We start from the raw sequence: 22,440 nt of genomic DNA, 5'->3' as shown, positions 1-22,440 counted from the left end.
ACTGGTACCCCACATAGAAAAAGTAGAATGGTATTTTTCAGGAATTAGGGTAGAGAGACAATGGGGAGTTAGTGTTTAATTGGGTACAGAGTTTCAGTTTGAGATCATGAAAAATTTCTGGAGATGGAGGGTGGTGATGGTTGCACACCAGTGTGAAAGTATTTAATGTCACAGATCTGTACATTTAAGAGAGATTAAAATGACTCTATTTTTTTTCCGGTATTGGGGATTGAACCCAAGGCCTTGCATGCTAAGCAAGTGCTTGCCACTGAGCTACAGCCACAGCCCATTTTTCAAAATTCTGTTTTGAAACAGGGTGTCACTAAGTTGACCAGGCTGGCCTTAAACCTGAGATCTTCTTGTCTCAGCCTCCCAAGAAGCTGGGATTACAGGTGTGTGCTACTGGGCCCGGCTAAACTGACATTTTATGTTAAACATATTCCATCACAATTTTTTAATGTAGAAAATCTTATGGAGGGAAGTGTTATTTTGACAGCTTTGTAAAATTTGTAAATTTTTAAATTCCTTTTTAAATTTTATATAAATTTCTACTTTCATACCTCATGGTTTTCAATGTCATTTATTATTTATGCAAAATTTAGTTTCCTTATCTGAAAATGATGTCGACAATATATAATACATAGAGTAAGAATGCTGAATGAATTAATAGACATAATAAATGTCACATATTATGGTAAAATATATATAATAAAAGATATACAATATATTTTTAAAAATTTGAGAAGTATGACTTTTTGCCAAGTGCTCCTTTGTGTCAAGATAAAGAGAGCTATACCATAAAACAAATGAAAAAAAAAATTGCCATCAAACCTGATGGCTGAGTGAGCCTCTCTTATGTGATTCTTACATTATCCAAATCCACCAGCAGTGAATTCTTGATGTATAGTTTCATGAAATTTTAAGCATTTCAGATTTTGGATTTGGGGATTAGGGATATTATCCCATACCTGGGAAACCCACAGAGAACTGTCTTTTCATGATTGTCCTTCATCTTAGAAAGAGTTTCAATACAAGTTTTCTCTACTGACCTTAAGACGGTATTTATAATCTGTAAAGCCCTTTCCCAAATAGTATCAGTTTTTCTGTTTAATGTTATTTATTTATTTTTTACACACTGGGTACATCATTTTTGTTTTTTACTTTTTTGCTTTGTTGTTGGCAGTAAATTTTTATTGTTATTGGTATCAAAATTTCTCCTATTCAATGGTAGGTATATGTAAAAACTAGAAAAAAAATTGCAAAAATTTATCCAAACCAAAAACCCAGAAACAATATTTCTAAGTATTGTTTTCTAATGTTTTTCTTTAGTTAATGTGGATTTAAAAAAAAAGACTCATGAGAGGCATTGTTTTTGACACCATTCTTTCCTCCATACTAAACACATACATGTGTAATTAAAACTTGAGGCTTTCAACTTATTTGGGGAAAGGAAATTCTTTAAAGGATTAAACTTAAAATTCCTAGACAATATAGCAATTTGAACCAATTTTCAAATGAATTGAAGAAATGCAAGAGTATAAAATTTTGGTGGCAATATTGTTTAGTGATTTAACCCAAATCAGTACATTCACTATCGCTTCAACATCAAGGAAAAAGCCATTGCTCATGTCAATCACAAAAGATATTGTTAAATGTGTCATCCTGGACTTCGAAAGAATGGTATTGTAACACAGCAGTTTCATCCATAAACTCTGGTTCAGGTAGGTCCAGGTAGATTTCTGGAGTTAAAACAGCCTATCACCAACTTTCTAAGAGCAAGTTGTCAGGCGACAGAGGACCCTGGGAAACCAGTGCGGTTGGCTCTCCATCTCCATGGGTTGTGAATCTGAGGATTCAACCAACCTTGGAGAGATAAAGTGTATGTACTGAATATGTACAGATTTTTCATTTTCCCCTGAACAATTGGCATAACAATTATTTATACAGCATTTACATCCTATCAGATATGACAGGTAATCTAGAGATGATTTAAAGTGTGCAGGAGGATGTGCATGGGTTCTCTAGGTTCATATAAGGAGTTCCATGTGAGAATAGGTCTTGAAACCAACCACACCGGCAGATGGCCAGGTGTTACAAGACCACGACCAGTGGAGGTGCTTTGTGGCTACACAGCGCCACCTACTGCTCATTCCTAGAGTAAAGAAAGCTGGGGTGAATCAGAAGAAAGTGATTAACTGAACCTAAGAGCACTAGAGAAGTAGGTGGGGCTATGCTATTTTTTTTTCCTGCACTTTATGAGCATAATGATATCTAAGGGGATCAGCTGCATCTATAAATACCTACCAAATGGAAGCCATCAAATAAAATGTGAGGTTCATGGCAGATGCCAGCTCCACCAGAGCCGGTCTGGGCCAGTGTAAGTCAAGGATAATCCTCTAACTGTGGATGCAAGGCTGGGCATGTGTTTGCTTTGTGGGTCAAGAGCTGACTGAATAAGAAATGACAGGTAGAAACTGACCCTTTCTTCACCTTTGCCAGGAAATGACACTTAGGCACCAGAATGTCTGGGGCTGGGCTTAGGGACTAGGGTGTGACAAGTCAATTACTCATTGGCAGATCCCTCATCTAGCACTCCTTTCAGAGAAGAATCCCTGGAGATGTTTCAAAGTCTCCTCCCTTGCCCAGCCTCTGTTTGCAAGTCAGGATTCTACAGGGCACTCCTCAGAGGAGGTGTAGCAACGTGGTGGCCAAGATGGCCGCTTGGTCTGACAAGGGTAGAGTCTGCAGGTCGCAGCTTGCCACCCTGCAGGTCGCCCAAACCCAAGAAGGAGCACATCCACCCTGCCAGCATTATTTCATGAATCCCACTATATTTTGCTGCTGATTATAGCCATGTGGCTTGGCCTGATATTCAGAGGGCAGTGCCACAGAGGGCCCAAGGACACCTAGTTCAGCACTAAGTATCTATCTGGTATTTGCAAGACCGAGCCAAACAACACATGAGGGAATCTTTTGAGCTATACAAATGTTAAGAATAGTGGGATACACAGACAAATACTCTCTTACTGGGTCAGGGTACAGTTTCTGGGCTGTGTAGAAGGGGAAGGGGAAAGAGCAAGGGGGTAATGCAACAGGGTAAGAGCAGAACCAGAGCCCCGGGCAGCCAGCAGTTGTCACTCAGCCTCTCTGGATCAGGAACAATGTCTGATTGTGCCAGCCAAACTCTCCACCATGGAGAAGTACCAACCTGTGTTTTACGCTGCCAATTCCCCATCTGGAAGGATCCCTAACAACGCATCAGCACCAACTCAATCTTCTGACTTGGTACCTTTAGCCAGCCAGAACAAATACAGAAGTTTCCCGACGTCCAGTGAGTGGTTCAGTTTAGGGCGGTTTGACTTCATGATGGTGTGAAAGTGATACACATTCAGTAGACTCGGTACTTGAAAGTTGGAACGTGGATCTTTCCCTGGGCTGGTGATATGCCTTCCGATCCTGTCTCAAGGGGCTGGGAAGCAGCAGACACCACAGCTCCAGGTCAGTTCCCACCGTCTCCAGGGAAAACTGTGACACTACAGTGTGCTGCACTGCTGAGCCATGAGGTTCAGTGGCTTAGGTGGATTAAATACATTTTCAATTTATGATAATTTCAGTTTATGGACCCATCAAAAATTGAGATGCATTCCTAAATGCCATTATTTAATGAGAATTAAATAATATTATTTAAATGCTATTATTTAATGAGAATTGCTTGCATTCTGGACTTTGTTCTAAGTGTCTTAAGTTTATTAATTTAATTCTCCCAACAGGATTCTTTTCCCTATTTGACAGGTGAGGAAAGGTTAAGCCCTTGGCAGGGGCTTAAAACTCCAGGTGGTCTTTCTGCTGAGGCTGTCTTCATAGCCACTCTGCTGGGCTTCTTCCTACTGAGAACAAGAGGAAGTTCCTGCAGAGGAAAGGCCAAGTAGCTACTACTTCTTACTGGGTGCACTATTGTTCTTTCTGCTCTCTGCAGGCAATTTTGTACACTTTGGTGCAAATGCTTTATTCCTGGATATATTTTCCATGTTTCCAAAGGATGAACCAAGGTAGCCGTCTGTTAGGAAAAAGTCAGGAGTGTCTTCCGAGTGCCTGCTGCTCCCATCCCGGCAGCGAAACACTGCCGGTGGCTTGTTCAAGGCGGTCTGTTTGCTGACCACGTACAGTGCAAACAAGAGTCCTGCTGGGGACGTCAGGGGAGCAGCTGCTCAGTGTCTAGGAAAGCTTGAGTGTGGTTTGCAAAGTAAACGGACTCTAATTTGGACAAATACTGCTGTGGCCTGGGACCTGGGACAGATAAAGCTGCAAGGAAGTATTGACATGGACATCTCCGGGGGCTGAGGTAAGAAAACAGGGAGTGGCCCAGGAATGCAAGAGCTGTTCTCTCCTGGACCCCCAAGTCCACCACTGTCAAGGACTCTTGTCTTCGGGCACCAAAGACGAAATCAGCCTGAAGCCATCTGACACCTTTGATAGAAAGGAGAGATTTGATGGTCTAGAGATATAGCTCAGTTGGTAGAATGCTTGCCTTGCATGCACAAGGACCTGGGTTCAATCCTCAGCACCACACACAAAAAAGAGAGAGACTTCTAAAGGGAAGGTGAAGGCTACCTGGGGTGAGTGGCATTTGATCAAGGTGTTAATTAAATGTTTTTACCAGTTTGAAAACATTGCAGAGGTTAGCAAAGGCTCAAATGGAACAAAAGTAAGTTGACAAAGGAAACAGCCCACACCAAAATTGTACTAATGGAGGGAGGTCTCATTCCCCACTGCTTCTCAGACTTTATCAAGCTCCCAAATCACTTGGGATAAAGGCCACTACATCTAGGCTCAAGCCTTGGTGTTTGCCACCCGACCTGTGCATCTTGAGCAAGTACATAACTTTGCTGGGTCTCAATTTCTCCATTCCCAGGATCAGCACCTACCTCAGAGATTGTTGTGGAGAGAATGAATGAAACTCTGAGGTTAAAAGATAGAGGACATTGCCTGGCTCAGAGGCAAGTTCACTAAGTAGCAACTGATTTTGTTTTTGTCATTATTGTGGACAAGTATTTGTTCAGCAAAGATACACGGCACCATAGCACTCTTGGCTCCTGTGCATGCCCAGGTGTGTGAGTGCCCGCTGCCAGCCCAGCCACAGCCTTCTCCACACCACTGCGCTCTGCTGAGGGGCTCCACGTCCCCTGGAAATGCCTGGAAGGTTATACCCGATGACTGGCTCATTCAAGTACAAAACTGGCCCCTGCCCAACAGTGGGACAACTTTGTGGCGCATCTGTGTTCCGTTGCTGTCCGAGGGGTGTTCAGCTGAAACCACAGTTTTGCTTTGCTCTCCTGCTGCCTAATTTCCCCACTGAACTCGCTGCTTTCATCAATCACTTGCACTAAGGATCCAGGCTCAGACTCTGCCTCAACGTGGACTCACCTGAGACAGGTGTCTACCATCACCAGACGTTGGGATAAACAGTGAAAGAGCAGTGGTCCCTGACCCACAGGAGCCGATGTCCCACTAGGAGAGGTTGACCAGCAAAGGGACAATGAGTCATCATAAGGAATTCCATACAGGTAACCAGAGAGCACTGAATCTCACAGGATGAGTCTCTGCTGCAGGATGCAACACCTGACCCAGGACTTACTGGGCAAGGAGGCATGAGCCAGGCAAATGGGGAGGCAGGTGTGCAGAGTCACCTGTTAGGCTCAGAATTCAAGATGGATTTGTGCACTTATAGGGGCCCTCCGATGTTCCATGACTAAGAAAGCATTTGTTGGCTCTGAAGTTATCCACAATTCTTTCCTTTAGTGGGCCATAAAGGTGACCCCTGGGCAGAATCACCACGGGAACACAACCTGTACTTACCTTTTGGGGAGGATAACGTAGGTGTGGGAACCCCCATGAGGAATTAGTCCTTCCCCATGAATAGCTTTGTCTTCTGACTGTGGAGTTGCCCTAGTTGTTGGGACCAAGGACAATCTGTCTCATCCTATGGGAAACTGTCCCCTGGGTTTGCCCAGCCCTCTTCCCACACAGGACAAAGAGGATAAGATGTCTGACCTTGCATCGAAAATTCTGCACACTTCCTTTTGTGTGAGGCACTTGGAGCATGGGCCAGGGGCAGGGGGAGGCCAGGTGGGGAGCCACTGTCTGATGGATGCAGAGTTTCAGATCAGAAAGAAGTTTCTGAGCTGGAAGGTGGAGACCACTCACAGCAACATCAATGTACTCAGTACCACCTAAAAAGGGTTAAGCCGGTGAATTTTGTGTTAAGTGTATCTACAATAAAAGACAGAACACCACTATTGTCTAAATTCAGACTCAAGCAGCAATCTGTATACTGTGTCTTGCAGTAGAAAACTAGGAAGTCATCTGAGACAAAATGTCGACTCTATCATTAGTTGGACGGCAGGATAATCAGGTCATGCAACCACGTGTCTGTCAGTGGTACTGTCTCTGCCAGTAATGGTGGCCTGTGACAACAGCTCTTCACTTGTCAGGGTAGGATTCCTTACTAAGGCATTTTATTTCTGAATTCCTAACACATAGAAAACATTCCTCTCCCACATGAATAACTCTCTGGCATCTCTCTTCTGGTTCTCAGCTGCCTTTACAGAATGGAGCTGAAATCAGTAAGAAAAACACTACTGGTGGTTTCTGCTGTGAATTCACGGAACACCTGTGTCCCTCGGGAGCCAGACCTGGAAGAGAAGCCATCACTCCGGTTTTCACGTCTGTCTTACCCAGGGCCCCCATCAGCCCCATCATGGCTCAGTTGGTTCTCATGGATCTCAGTTTCCCCAGTGTCCAGCATAGGGTCCGACACAGAGGAGCTACTCAGGGAACATTCTGGAAGAAGGAAAGGAAGGGAGGGTGGCTCCTGGATCCTCGGCGCCAACCCCTCCTTGTTCAAAGGGAAGTTTGTCCAAGTCTGGGGGCCTAAGCTCACAGTCATGTGTCTTCCTGAACAAGCAGGAACCCTGGTTGGGGTCACACCAGAGCTCCTGGTTCCCAGTCCAAGACCGCACCCACCCTCTGACCCTAAACTTGACAATCGAGAGGCCCGGTTGATGACTTCAGTGAGGTCTCATTAATTCCCACCTTAAAGAGCTGAACTTTCGTGTTTCTCTTATTTGTTTCTTTGATACCACATGTTTGCCCAGGTAAAGTAAACGTTTCAAAGATAGGAAGCATGGTTGGAGGCCTTGCTTTTTACACTCTGATTAGTACAGAAGGGTGCCTATGTCTCCATCAGGCTCATTCGACTAACAAATTGAGGTTTCATGAGTCTACGTTATTCTCCAAAACTGCCTCCCTTGCCTTGGGACCAAATGAAGAAACAAAAAAAAAAAAAATATTGATCACTGCCAAGTGCTGACCCGGTTACATTACCCACTTAATCTTCATGGAAACCCACAGGTAACATTGTCTACCTTGTCACAGATGAGGTCCCATGGCTCTGGGGCTTAAGATACTAGTCCATGGTTACATTTGGGTGAGTGACTCAGCTCAAAGGCATTTAGAAGTCCCTCAGTGAAGGTTTGTTGAATGAATAAATGAACTTATATCCATGTATCTATGAGATCTACACCCTTGTCCCTTTACCCTGTTTACTGTTATTATTTATAGCCTTCTTTTTTTACTGCTTCTTTTGCAGTGTTGGGATCAAAACCAGGGCCTTCCATATGCAATGCGAACACTCTTCCACTGAGCTTGATCCCTAGGTGGTATTGTCATTATGCATTGAATTTTATTAACCATTCAAGCAGATGCAAGTGAGGGGGGGGCAGTTGCACAATTAACCAATTAATTTATGTTTCAAATTTTGAAGCAAAGAGGAGAACAGAGGAAAATCCGTGTCTGTATGCCACCCAGCAGTCACTGTTTCTGTCACAACAGGTAAGGACCAAAAGTATGTTGTTTTCACAAGTCAGGAGAGGAGCGTAACCAGGGTGTAGACTGAAAAGGTGCTCCCTCTGATGCAGTGTTCTGGCTCTCCCTGCCTTTTCCCACAAACAGGACAGAGTCTAAACCAAAAAGGAGCTTAACGAAGCCTTGGAAACCTCTGCACTGAGGGGTCTGTCCTGGGAGGAGCGTTGTGTAGTTAGTGCCCTGGGAGGACCCGGCTACTCCTCTTGAGTTTATAGCAACCCCCTTCCAGAGAGCCAAGAAGAGACAATCCGGAGCACCTGGGCACAAGCTGACGTCCCTATCATGGCTGTCCTTCCCCAAGAATCAGCTGCAGATATCCCCAACCCCAAGAAATCTTGAAAATTATTTTCACAGAAGTAGGCAATGCGCTATTGCAGCAAAACACTGTCATGACCTGGTGATGTGGGAACTGGGCAATGATCGACTACCCTGGTGCCAGACTCTAAATGTGTTTCAAGAGTGGGGCATGTGGGGAGAGAGAGGTCAATACTTCAAGTTTGTCCTGGTCGACGGGATGTGTGCTTTCTTTTCTACCCTAGCTGTTGTAGAAACTGTTTATCAAAAGGTTGGGCAAATATGATTAGTCAGCTCCAGGACCATTAATAATGTGCTAGATAGAGCCGGCTCCGAGGCAATTGATTTTTTTGAATTTTTGAAAATGTCAATGGGGCTGCAGAAGTAGATCAGTGGTAGAGCATTTGCCTAGCATGCATGAGATCCTGGGTTACATCCCCAGCACTGCGAAGAAGAAAAGATGGAAGGAAAGAAAAGAAAATGTTCAATATCATGAAGCAGAGTTGAAAGTCCCAGAAGTGTAGGCACCAAAGTGTAAGATCTCTGCCTCTGCTGGAGCTGACCACATGATTCAGGGGATGCAGCATTGATCAGGCCACTTGCTTGCCCCTGTGAATGAATCAGGGCTCCTGCAGCCACTCTGAAGAGGAAGAACCCATCACAATCAAATGCTCATGTGGCTTCTGCAAGATTTTGCAGCAGGTCAAAGGGACACTGTTAGTCTGAAGCCCTAAGGGGATCCAGATTAAGTGGGGCCCTGGGGATAGCCAGAGCATGCATCCAAGGCAAATCTTACACACCTAAAAGTCTCCCCACCATCCTTTCCTTTCAAAAATTATTAATTCAAATAGCCTGAGACGTGTCACAGAAGGTGAGCTGTAGGGGCACATGTAAGAGGTGGCTTGTGCTAATAGCTCAAACTTTGGGGCCAGAAAAGATGAATTTAAGTTCCAGCCTCCTGGGATATAATTGAGCAAATTATTCTCTTTGATGTCTTATGATAGTAACTATGCATTGAGGATTCATCATAACACATTTCTTATTTCAGAAAAAGCATTTTATTGGGATCTTGTTCATTTAAGAACTCAAATTCTAAACATAGAGACCACCAGAGCCAAGTCCCTATGACAGTCCAATGCCAACGACTTCATAAGCAGACGGACCACTGAAATTCCCACAATGCCCATCAAAAGAGCACCCACATCACCCAAAGACAAGCCGAGCTTCTTCACCATCATGTCAAGTCCCAAGCCCAAGGGTCACAGCCTACTGGTCCATTCATTCAGAGGGTCATTGTCCACAGTTCCATGGAGAATGATCCCTGAGGACCCTTACCTACCGGGCACCCTGCCCTCCAGGTCCTCCTTCATCTCGGGCACCCACCATCCAGAGCCCCTGGAATCCAATGGTCCCTGCTTCTCTGCTCCTCTCTTGAGGTTGTCTGTGTAAACACCCCTCTCCACCAGCAGTTCCCCGTCATGTTCTCATTTTCACCAGAAATGTGTGGCTCCAACCATGAGGTGTGCTAAGATGAAATTCAAAATGTACGAGGATCCTGCCGAATGAGAAAGATAGGAAGAGATGGGCTAGAATAAGAGATATCTGAGATTACTGCCAACTGTATCAACCTCTTCTAATGGATTCACGGAGCGTTTTTTACTTGGAATTGAATATGTTCTGTTGCCTTCAGAATCATACTGGATAAGAGTGTGTGTGTGTGTGTGTGTGTGTGCACCCATGCGCTAGGACTTTAAGCAACTCCTTAGGGCAATAAGTATAATTATATATATATATATATATATATATAAATATATAAAAAATTTATATAAATATATATATGTATGTATGTGTGTGTGTCTATATATATATATATATATATATATATATATATATATATATATATATGTAATTTGTAGTGTGCTTGTTAACATCCTTATTTCGAAAGAAAGCCATTTACAAATGAACCATTCCTGTGCAGACTGATGTCAGGGACCTGATCTTGTCAAAGGAAGACTTCATTTAGGGCCTAAATGAAGAAAAGTTCTTTGTTAATAGAAGCAACTTATCTAGAAATACAATGTGAATTTAAAGCTAGGTAATTTAAAAGTACACTGTGGGGCTGAAAGTGTAGCTCAATGGAAGAACACTTGCCCAGCAGGCATGAGGCCCTGGACTCAATCCCCACACCCTGAGGACACCTAGGGAGGGCCACACTGCAGCCACTGGCTCCAAGAGACAATGTCATCAAATGACACCACAATCTACCCATCCGCAGTTGGTGTGAAAATGGCTCTCTGACCTCCCAGGACCAGGCAAAACCTAGGGGATGAGAAACCATGAATGCTGCCTGCCCTACTCCTCCTGTCTGCCTGCCCTAGCATTCCACCCCAGGCACAGGTGAATGCGGACTCGCCTACAGGTGGAAATGGAACAGGGTGTCAGCAGCATGGCTTGGGGCTGAGGAGGGAAGCCAGGACAGACATAAAGGTGGCAGGAGTCTCAAGAGTTAATAAATGGGACAGCACCAAATTAAAAATCTTCACAGTAAAGGAAACAATTAGGGATATAATGAGAGAACCCACAGAATGGAAGAAAATCTTTGCTAGCTACTCTTCTGACAGAGGATTAATATCTAGAATATATAAATAGCTCAAAAACTTTATACAGAAAAATCAAATAACCCAATTAATAAATGAGCAAATGAACTAAACAGACATTTTTCAAAAGAAATACAAATGGCCAACAAATACATGAAAAAATGTTTAACATCAATAGCAATTAAGGAAATGCAAATCAAAACTACACTGAGTGGGGGCTGGGGTTGCGGCTCAGCGGTAGAGCACTTGCCTAGCATGTGTGAGGCACAAGGTTCGATTCTCAGCACCACATACAAATAAATAGATAAAATAAAAAATTTCATCAATAACTAATAAAAATATTTTTAAAAACCTACACTGATATTTCATTTCACACTCGTCAGAATGATCATCAGGAATACAAACAATAATAAATGCTGGGGAGGATGTGGAGGAAAAGGAACACTTTTACACTGTCGGTGAGACTGCAGATTAATACAACCACCATGGAAAGCAGTATGGAGGCTCCTCAAAAGACTAAGCATAGAACCACCATATGACCCAGATGTACCACCCCCTGGTATTTATCCTAAAGAACTGAAGTCATCTTACTACAGTGATACGTGCATACCCATGTTGATAGCAGAACAATTCACAATAGCCAAACTATGGAACCAGCCTAGGTGCCAATCAGTGGATGAATGGATAAAGAAAATGTGGTATATATACACAGTGGAGCTTTACTTAGCCATAATGAAAAAATAAAATTATGGTATTTTCAGGAAAATGGATGGACTCAGGGGCCATCATGTTAAGCGAAATAAGTCAAACTCAGAAGGGCACGGGTCATATGCTTTCTCTCATATGCAGAAGTTAGAGAGGAAAAAGGAAAAGAAAGGTGGAGGTGTATCTTATGAAAATCAAAAGGAGATCAGTAGAGGAAAGAGACCAAAGGTGGGAGGCTGGGGGGAGGGAGAGGAAATTCTGGGGAGTGATTTAAAATTGTGGGGGGAAAATGTGGCAGGAATTTAATATGGTCTAGGACAGGGTTGTGGGTATGGTGGGCTGGCCTGCCTTCCCTCTGCTGGTCTGGGAAGAAGTTCAGAATGCCCATCAGCACCCACACCTGCCAGGGCCTGTATGTGCTATGAATTATCAAAGGCAGTACAGAGCTGGCCACCATGAGTCCCCATGCCTGCCAGGCCAGGAGCAAAGTCTTGCTCTTGGCCATCAGCTTTTGTACAATTCCATGAATCATGCAGTAAAAAGGGTGGCTTCTAAGTGAACCAGAAGCCATTCTTCAAAGAAGATGTCACAGGAGTCATGAAGCATGGCCACTTGCTTCTTAAAAGGGCTTTCCAAGCCTTACACTGTCAGTGAGAATGCAGATTAGTACAACCAACAGCAGTGGTGAGAGAGAGGGCAGGAACCGTCTAACCTACGAGGTCATTGTGACACCCCATGCCCAGCTCTGGGCACTGTTCTGACACAAAGCCTGCAGGGCTTGGCTGAGAAGCGCTGGGGACACTCCAACCACAGCATGCCCAAGCCAACACCTAGCACCCTCTAGATCCTGATCACCAAGGGAGAAAGGGTGACAAATGACACACACACTCCCCAAAGTAGAAACAGGCTAATGAAGCTAGCTAAAAGGTGAGTCCTAAGAGCCAAGGATGTGAGCCGACTAGACAAGCACTAATTTCCTTCAGTAAGTGCCAGGATATGGATGAGCTCAGAGAGATCACTAGTTCACTCACACTTTTGTACTAAGACAAGTCTCTTCCCATCACAAGCCCTTCCCCGCCACCTTCAAGCGCACCTGCCCAGCTGGCACTTCATGCCTTGGGAGCTGGCGACATCTGCTGGCAGTTGCCCTTACTAAGGAAACAGCTTCCTCTCATTTAAAAGTTCTGAGAACAGCATAAACACAATAGTAAGACTTTTATCTGCCACCCCTCTCTGCCTTGGAGTACTTTTAGTTTCCAAAAACAGCAAAAAATAACTTAAGAAATATCCATACCAAAACACCCTTCCTCTTGTCACCCTGTATAGGGACACCAGGGCCTGTACACACACCCATCCCTTTACATTAGAAGCCAGAAAGGACCCAGCAGTAATTGATAATCTTGGGAAAGCTTGTTGGACAAGAATGTGGATCTCTACCCAGCAGAGTCCAGCCTCACTGCAGATCTACTCAGTGAGCTTTTATATCACACTCAATGAGCTCTCCGGAGACATGCCAATCCTTGTCATCAGCAGTCAAACGGCCTCCTACAAAATAAATGTTTAAAGAAGGGCACACACACATCTGTACAGTTCCTCTCCTTCCCTGGTCCATGGGCCAACACAGGTCAATGTGGGGTATTCAATGGGCAGGAGCCCAGTATTAAAGATGAAATTAATTCATTCGTTTAACAAATAGGCACTGAGTGCCTCCAGGGTTCAGGCAGTAAATACTGCCAATAAAGCAGAGAATAAGACAGAAGGACGTGGAAGGTAAATGATGCTCACATCGTATTTGGGAGACAGACAGCTGGGTGCACTCCTGTAGTCCCAGTGACTAGGAAGGCTGAGGCAGGGGTATCTCAAGTTCCAGGCCAGCCTCAGCATATTAGTGAGACTGAGTCAAAAAAATTGTTTAAATAAGAATAAATAAGAAGGGCTGAAGATATAAATCAGTGATAGAGCACCCCTGGGTTCAATCCCCAGTATCAGTAAAGAGAGAGGAGAGAGAGAGAGAGAGAGAGAGAGAGAGAGGAGAGAGAGAAGAGCTGGCAGGTGAACTGAGTGGGCTTCCTGTGCAAATAACATCCTGAAACATAACTTTTGGAAGCTTCCTTATAATTTAGAGGAGTACCAGATGTGTCACATTTATGCTGCTGAAATGGAATTTCAAAACCACGTCTTTCCGTCAGAAAAGAATAATTGCCCAGCATGAAAGTCTCATTAGGACCGAAATGGACATAACTTTTCCAGATGTCACAGTTTACTACAGAGGAAGTGAATTAGATGTTGTGTTTCGGTTTGAAATTACGGACTTGTTTCTTAAAATAAGAGAACAGTGAAAGCCAGAGCCACCGCAAGATAGGCTACCTGCAGGTGGAGCCACCAGGTGGCGCTGTAACCTCAAAAAGTGGGGCTCGGTCCGGAACTTTCCAGAGATGATGCCTGGAATCCTTGGTCTCTTTCTCTGGGTAGAAGGATAGGTTCTTACATATTTCATCTTAAATATTAAAAAAAATAATTGCTTTTGCCCTTTGCTCAGAAAGAACACGAGTTCTATATTGTCCCCTTTTCACACCACCTTGTGTCCCTGATCTCCTCCAGCCCCAAAGCCTCCATCAATTAGTCCAAGAGGCAGAGGAAGGAATGGAAAGTTTGATGAGCTCAGCCCTTCTGGTTACTGCCAAAAGGCTTTCAGGAAAGTGCTTGATGGAAATAGAAATTAGAGAGAAGAGATGATTGGATGCAAACTCTGGGGTGGAGGAAGAGTGATCTTAGTCATTAGGAGTCAGAGGAAGAGAAAAAGCAGCCAACATTTGAGTGCTTAACAACTTGCCCAGCCCCCTTGCCAAATGCTTTGCATACTTGCCAATTTTAACTTCCCAACTCCACGAGGAAGAGGGAGGCGTGTTATCGGCCCCAGTGCACAGAAGGGGAATCCGAGGGTCAAAGAGGATAAGTCAATCACCCAATGCCATGCATTTGAAAAGCCCATGAAATTAACTACCATGTGTGAAAACAGGCACAGCGTGGACCTTTGAGATGGGCACATTGGGCTATTAAATCAGCTAATGCACTCCTTGGGCAGGGAGAGTTCCAGAAAAGGCACATATTCACATATTGCAGTGTTAATCACACCCTTTGCTGAGCTGCTGTGCCTCTGGGTGTCATTTTTTTAATGTGACATTGAAACTATTAGTTTGCACGTACATCTCTCTTACTCTACCCAGCATTCCATAATGTATTGTTATTTTGTATACCCAGCTGCTATAATATCCCATATTATATATATATTATATATATTATATATATATATATATATATATTATATAGATATATCCCACCCAACTAATATGACATTTAAATTTTTAATTTTATTATAGAAATTTCAAATATATATAAAGCAAAAAGAAAGTTTAATAAACCCACATAAACACATCATTCAGTTTTAAAAATTACCCTCCTTTCATATCATGTATTTTTTAAGCAAAGAGAGAGATCGCTGCACACACACATTATCTGTTGAATGGTTATTTGGGGTGTTACATTGTTCTCAGCACTTTCACACTCATGAGTGCATTTGGGCCTCATAGCAACCCAACAGAGTAGTGCTTCTTCCTCTATGGCCTTGAACGAGAAAGCCCAAAGCCAGTGTTGTACAGCCAGAAAGCAGTGGGGGCGGGATTTGAACCCAGGCAGTTTCACTCCTGAAGTCCTGCTTGCAATTACCTTGACATACTGCTTTTCTCCTAGTGGACCCAAGGAGTAGTTTTTGAGCAGAATTTTATTGAAGTCTGATTGACACTTTAGGAAGGACCTTGACAAGTTAAAGGTGGTAATCAGGATCCTCACCTAAAAAATATGTAGGAGATGGTTAAAGAGAAGCCAAAGGAGGCAGTGCAAACGCACTTAGGGCTGAGATCCATCCCATGTGGCTAATGAGAGGAGGCCCAGGAGGATCTGGAAAGGCAGATTTTCATTCAATATAAATATTTTTCTAAGTAATTAGAGAGGATTGAAAATCAATCTGGAATATCCTTGATCTGAGCTGTTATTAAAGAGATTCCTGGGATTGTGGGCAAGTGGACTAGAAATGTCCAGGGTTCCAGGTTCCTTCCAATTCTATGCTTTGTCTTACGGGGCTGAGGGCCGTAAGACAGGAGGGGTGTGTATTTTCCATCCAGTGACAGGAAGCACAGCAGAGCCATGCCTAGAGACAGGAACATCATGAGGAAGAACTACTTTGGATAAGGAAGATAAATCTGATTCTGGACAAAGTGTGTTTTGATACAGCTGGAGAGGATGTTTGCTTTCTGAAGTCTAGGAAGCCTTTATGGGATCAAAGATGCACAGGGAGAGGGGCATGTCCCGTGGAGGTCCAGCCTGGAGAAGGATCTAAAGGGAGGACTAAGCCTGGAACAGGCCCTCAGGGGAGATCAAGTGAGCACTGTGCTGTCATAGGCACCTCCCTGTCTGTCCCAACTCAGTCGCCTTCAAGATGCCTGTGGTTTTGAATTTCCGATCCCCTCTAAGAGTTCTGAGAGCCTGCGCTGACTGAAGCAGAGATTTCCTAAAGGGCAGTGGCAGGGAGCTGCCTGACCATTGGTGGGAGCATTTTGGCCACCAATCAAGACATTATCCTAAACCCTAGAAGGGCTGGAACAGGAGAGGGACATGGAGGAAACCAGGTTTTAGGGAGAATAACCCCATTTCACATTTCGGTCTGCTTCACAGTGGGGTGAGACTGGAACCAGGGGCTGGCTGGAAGGATCTCTGAACTAGCCAGCGGCCTGTGATCTCCTGTCTGCAGTGCGCACGGGTTGCTCCTTCCAAAGGAAGCCCCTCCTTCCTGCCCCTCTGCTTTCCTAGTGGACCCAATTCATTTTATAGCCCCAGGGTTCAGTGTGGCATCTCATACAGTAAACACTGCATGAATGGTGGACAGTAAATAGAAGGGGGCTGGGTGAATGCATTCCATGGAGACAACTCTGAGTGACAGAGAGGTACAGGGAGGGCAGTAGGAAGCTTCCATCTGACCATGGTCAAGGATGCATTGGAACCCACCTTTGTGCTGGATCTTTCTGGATGCCAGGGAGACGTGAGCTGAATGCTGACCCCATCCACTGTTAGAAGCTGCTCCTGGAGACTGCTTCTCTCAGCAAGGAAAAGCTGCCAATGCACCCTGATTAAACCAGCTCACTGTAATAAAGTGTACGCAGCCTACCAGGCTCATGGGGCATGGGGGTTTTCTTCCTCTGGACTAGTGATCGGTTGGCTGATTGACTGATTTTAAGAAACAAATATAAATCGCTATTTCTACATCACGTCATCTATACTTCTTATATAAATCATGTAGCCCTTTTATTTTTTATTTGGAGACAGGGTCTCACTAAGTCACTGAGGCTGGCCTTGAGCTTGCTATCCTCCTGCCTCAGCCTCCTGAGTCTCTGCAATTGCAGATGTGCAGCACTGCCCCTGACTCACCGGGTTACTCTTAAATTTGTGTTACTGGCCTGGATGCTCTGTCTGTAAGCTGATCTGCACTTACATCTGTGGAGCCCAGTGCACACTATTTGAGCCCAGGCAATTGTGGCCAACATCTGTATCATTTCTTTCTCTAGGAAAAAGCAGAAAAAAAGAAGAAACTACCAGAATTGTATGTGGCCTTCACCAGCACAGACCCATGGCTTTTTTTTTTTTTTTAATTCTTGTCCCCCTGTTCCCTAGTTTTGAAGCCTCTCCTGGGAGGCGCCATAGAGTGGAGGGGACAGGCACTTATATCCTAGCTCTGCTAACCATTGGCTGTGTGCCTTGGGCAAGTTACTTAACCTCTCAGAGCCACAGCATTCTCATTGTTCAGACTTAAGACTGTTAGCACCCCCAGGGAGACAGTGTGCCTCCCATGCTTAGCAGAGTGCTTCACAAGAAGGGCACTCAGCATGGAGCTGTTCTTGTCTGTTCCCATCCTGGTTCTGAATCGCCCTGTCTTATTCCCACTCTGTTCCATGGCTGAAATGAGGCTGTCCCGGGTGGTGCAGACCGGTGACTGAAAAGAACTGTGAATTACAAAACCTCAGTCACCCAGAGCAGAACCTCTCAAGGGAAATGCAGGGAGGTTTTAAAGCTGGTCTGTGAAGTGGTTTCTTTCATGACTGTCACTCATGAGCCACACGGTTTGGGATCCTCTTGCTGGATTTCTACCTTTCCTCCATCCAGGCCAGGTTTCCCCTGAGGCACAAAAGACCTCTCTGGGACATTGTCCCTAAAGACCTGGCTCCTTTCTCCCAAATCTACATCTTCCACGAGAAACATCTCGCTCACCAGCCTTCTAAAATTCCACTGATGTGTTTGAGGCCGGGGTCCAACATGCATGAACAGCACACCACTGGTTCAGAGGATCAAGAAAACACAGGTCCTAAGTCAGCATCTGTAATCCCAGCAACTAGGGAGGCTGAGGCAGGAGGATCACAAGTTTGAGGCCAGCCTCAGCAACTTAGCAAGAACCTGTCTCAAAAGAAAAATAATTTTAAAGGGAGATAATGGGGTACCGGAGATGTAGCTCAGTACTAAAGTGCTCCTGGGTTCAATCCCCAGTACAAAAAAAAAAAAAAAAAAAAAACTCTCAGTCATGTTTGCTGAATGCACTGCAATGAAAAGCACAGTACTTGATTCCAGCCCTCTTCAGGAAAATAATCATTATTGCCCCAAACAGCAAGTCAGCTGCTATTGATCCTCTGTGTAATTTTTAAAACCAGGGTATGTTATACTTTCCCTTTATGGTGGTTAACTAACGCTCCACAATCCACTTTGGATTTCTTCCACCTGGCATAATCTCTTAAATTGGATTTTTGCCTCTTCGCCTCCTGACAACGCACGCACACAGGCATTTATTTTATTGCTTCTGTTTGTAATGCCTGAACCTTTGCACTCATTCCTCAGATTACTCCTTTGTCTCCCCCATTAACAAGCCTAGGGGGAGCCTGGCACAAGTGTGGCATGTCCATAGATGCTGGATCTGCTTTCCTGGCGATAAAATTCTCTCCTCTAACCAAGACTAGTCCGGAAGGATACGATGCCAGGGTGCACAGCAGTCTCTGCTGTGGCAAAACCAACCCTACAGACTCAGCGAGGCTGCGCTTCTTTCCCAGGGCGCATCCTCATCACCAAAAGGATCCAGGCAGCAGGAGAGCATGGGTTCCAGGAGCCAGACAGCCAGAAAGTGAGGCTTGGTCCATTGCCCCCAGCCTGGGGACCAGGGTAGGCACCATCACCTCCCCAGCCTCCACCTCCTCACCAGCAAATTGAGGGTCATGGAGAGCACCAGCCTCGCCAGCCGTTTCCCCAGATCAGCCATCATTGTATCTGGCACGCGTTTCCCAGGGCCATGGTTACTGGAGCTGTAAGCTCTCTCAAAATGGCAATCCCAGGCATTTCCTCCCCTCTCCCCTATTGGCTACTGTACTGAGAGGCATTGTGCCCCACACTGGGGTCCCCAGGGTGAGAAGGAAAAGGGTCGATCCAGTGGGAGGAGCACAGGGCGCTCCTGAAGTCGAGGATGGGGTCCCAGAGGCTCCCTGCCCCAGCAGCAAACGTGAGCAGCAGCTCTCTTAGCTCTAGGGAGCTCTTTCTCCAAGAGTCCTACACACAGAGCCCTGCAAGGTGCTAGAGCAGTCCTGCAGGCCAGCCCGGGGCGATTCCCAGACTTGAGTCCAGGGTGCCTGAAACCCAGGAGCGGTGGCCGGCACAGTGGCTGAGCCAGCAGGCAGTAAAATAGGACTCTTTTGCTAATGAGCTTTTAGCCAAAGATAAGAGGTTTGTAGAGCGGGACAACTGCCATTTACCAAACTGTCCTGCATTTTGTTTGGGGGAGGGACACAAAAATAAGGCCAGAGGGAGAGAAGCCTTGGGTTGGGGGTCCCAGGAAACGGCCTCGCCCCAAAGCATAAGCAAGGCACAGTTCCCTGGGGAACTAGGGGTCCCATCAAGAACTCTTCCTTTTCCCATTCCTCAAAACTGACCAGATGCTGATCACGGTGACCTCTTACTGTTCTCTTTTTCTGATAGAATCACAGGAACTCTCCTTTTCCATAGAAAGAAGCCTTTCTCTCTTCTCCTCTTATCTCCCTTGTTTGCCTCTTTATGTCTTTCTCTCTTCCCCCAACATCTCCTTCCTCTCCTCACTCGGAAGTAAAGCAAATTAATGGGATAGAAATTCTCTCCATGAAGAGGCGTCTTGTGACACCAGCTTGGAACAAAGAGAAATTTGCATCTCTTCAATTGCTCCTAATTATTCATTTCCTTTTTCCCCTTCTCATCTTGAACATAATTACTGCATGAGTAGTCTTCCCCTAGATAAGAACTTGAAGTGGCGAGGCTGTTGGCTGTGACTCAGCTTTTATTTTTCAGAATTTTGGGTGTCAACAGATTTGGGCCAAGCAACTCTAAGAGATGCTTCTCCCTGGCCCTGCTTCCTATGGAGAAGGACTACAGAACAAAGTGCACTGACCAATGCTCCTTCGTTAGGATGTTTTACGTTCAATATTTATTATCCACGTATATATAGAAGGTTTGCGTTAAGTGAAAACTATGAAAGTCCAAAGTTGAAACTGTTAAGTGAAACTACGAAAGTCCAAAGTCAGTAATAATAATAACAACAACATCCCCTTGAATGTGCAGTTCATAGTTTCCAATTTGGCTTCACATACATTTTGAAAATTATGGAGTGAAGTGACTCGATCAGATGTCAAAGCCAAGATTAGACTCAATTCCTTCGGAAGGCAGCTCCCAACTTGCCATCAGATTAAGGTCACAGTCTTGTTACCCCACGCAGTCCTCCAAACTGAAGCAACTATGTGTTGTCATGGTAACATTAGGATCCACTTCATCGTTTTGAAAAACTAGAACCTCAATTCTGAGGATTCTCAGTCACGACTGTCTCTGATTCAATCCTGTCTGTATGGTTTAGATGTGGTGTTCCTCAAAAGTTCACATGTGCAACAATGCAAGAAGGTTCAGAGGAGAAATGATGGGGTTGTGAGAGTCTTAACCCAATCAGTGAATTAATCCCCTGGTAGGAATTAACTGAGTAGGAACTGAAGTGGTAGAGTGTGGCTAGAGGACTTGAGAATGGGGGCGTGGCTTTGGGGATATATTTGTAGAGTCTCTCTCTCTCTCTGCCTCCTGATCACCACGATGTGATCTGCTTTCCACCACCACCTTCTCCTGCTATGATGTTCATCCTCACCTCAACCCCTGAGGAATGGAGCTGGCCTTCTGTGGACTAAAACCTCTGAAACCATGAGCCCTCAAATAATCTTTTCCTCCTCTAAAATTGTTCTGGTCAGATCCTTAGTCATAGCAAAGCTGACTAAAACACTGTCCCAAGCTGCCAACTTGTAGATACAATTGCTCCAGTGTTTCTCCATGATGCTTCTTAGCCATCTCAAATGCCATCTGCCCAAAGATAAACCAGAATCTTCCCCACTAAAACCTGCTACTCTCCCAGCTACAGACCTGTGAATTATCTTTAGCTACCATCTCTCCCTTGTTACTCTAGGAATGAAGGAGCTGGAACATAAACTGTGTCCAAAGACCCCTCGCCAAACCACTATGGTCTGAAGTTAAAGAAACTTCAAAACACTAAACCCTACGACTCCTGTCTCATTTACATCCCTAGGAGTAGTCATACCCTAAAAGGAGACTAGGGTAAATGGACTATTTTATGTGTGGCTCATTACTATTAAGTATAATGGAGTTAGAAGATAGAGTGCCTGCTCATGCTCTTAAAAAAAATTTTTTTTAAAGTCATGTAGTAAATTAGTGGAAGAGTAAAATGTGATTATAAGGAAACTGATAAGAGACAGCCAGCAAGGGCTAGGTGTGTTGTGCATGCTTAAAATGTCCGCATTGGTACCTGCATGAAAGCAAAGGGATTCAAAGGAATTGTGGCTTTCCTCATGGAAGAGTGGCCTTGGAAATGAGTCTCTGGAGGGCTGTGCACAATTGAGCTGCGGACAGCTGCTGACAGACAGCCATGTGCTCATTCTCACAGGCGTGTAGACACACCACGCATGGGGACCTGAGGGGCGGGGAAAGATGGAAGAGAAGTGGAAGGGGGAGAAGAGAAGCTGGTGGGAGAATTCCAGACCAGGACGGCTAACCCCTGAACAATCTGTTAGTCGTGACCTTGGTGCTGGCTCCCTGTCCACCTGTTGATCCCTGCCTGTCCCCCTGGAGTCCTAAGCAGTCTATTCCAGGGCCCCAGCAGTGCAACTGTGACATTCCCCGCCTAGAGTCTGACTCCAAGCCCCACACCTTCCACCCTCGTTGGCTCCACCTCTGATGCACAGCACCTGTTAAACCCTCACCTGATGGCCTACTGAGTGGCCCGCCTTCTCCCAAGGGACACTTTTGTCCACTAACCCTGGGGATTGCTTTTCCTATTCGCTTTGCTCTCCACAAACAGTACATTCATAGAGAAGGACACAACTCTGGGCGCATGGTACCCACAGTCCAGCGGGCTCAGGGCTGGGCTGACATGATCTCCAGCCAGTTTCCCTCTGATATCCGGCACCTTCACTACACAAAGGGAGAGGCTGATTTGCTAGAGAGGAGCAGAACGTGGGGCTGGGGCCCATCTGAAGTCTTAGGAGGGCTGCGTTTAATCCAATTAAGAAACCGAAGAAGGCAAGGGGGTCGGGAGGGATCAGCCCTCCGGCTTATTCCCTCTCCTCCTCCTGTCCCTCCTGGGATAGCTCAGGGTAGAACTGACAGACTGCAGTTCCAGCTCCCTCACCACCAAGGTTGTGAGGATGATCTCGGTTTGGACAGACCCATCCTACCTGTGGGCAAGCTCCGCATGGAGGCATGTGCTTTACTGCAGCAGCTAGAGAAGAGGTGTCATGATTTTTCTTTTCTTTTTTTC

This window comes from Urocitellus parryii, chromosome 2 (genome assembly GCF_045843805.1).
Source record: "Urocitellus parryii isolate mUroPar1 chromosome 2, mUroPar1.hap1, whole genome shotgun sequence".
NCBI classification, from domain to species: Eukaryota; Metazoa; Chordata; class Mammalia; order Rodentia; family Sciuridae; genus Urocitellus; species Urocitellus parryii.
Note: the sequence above shows the minus strand (reverse complement) of the source record.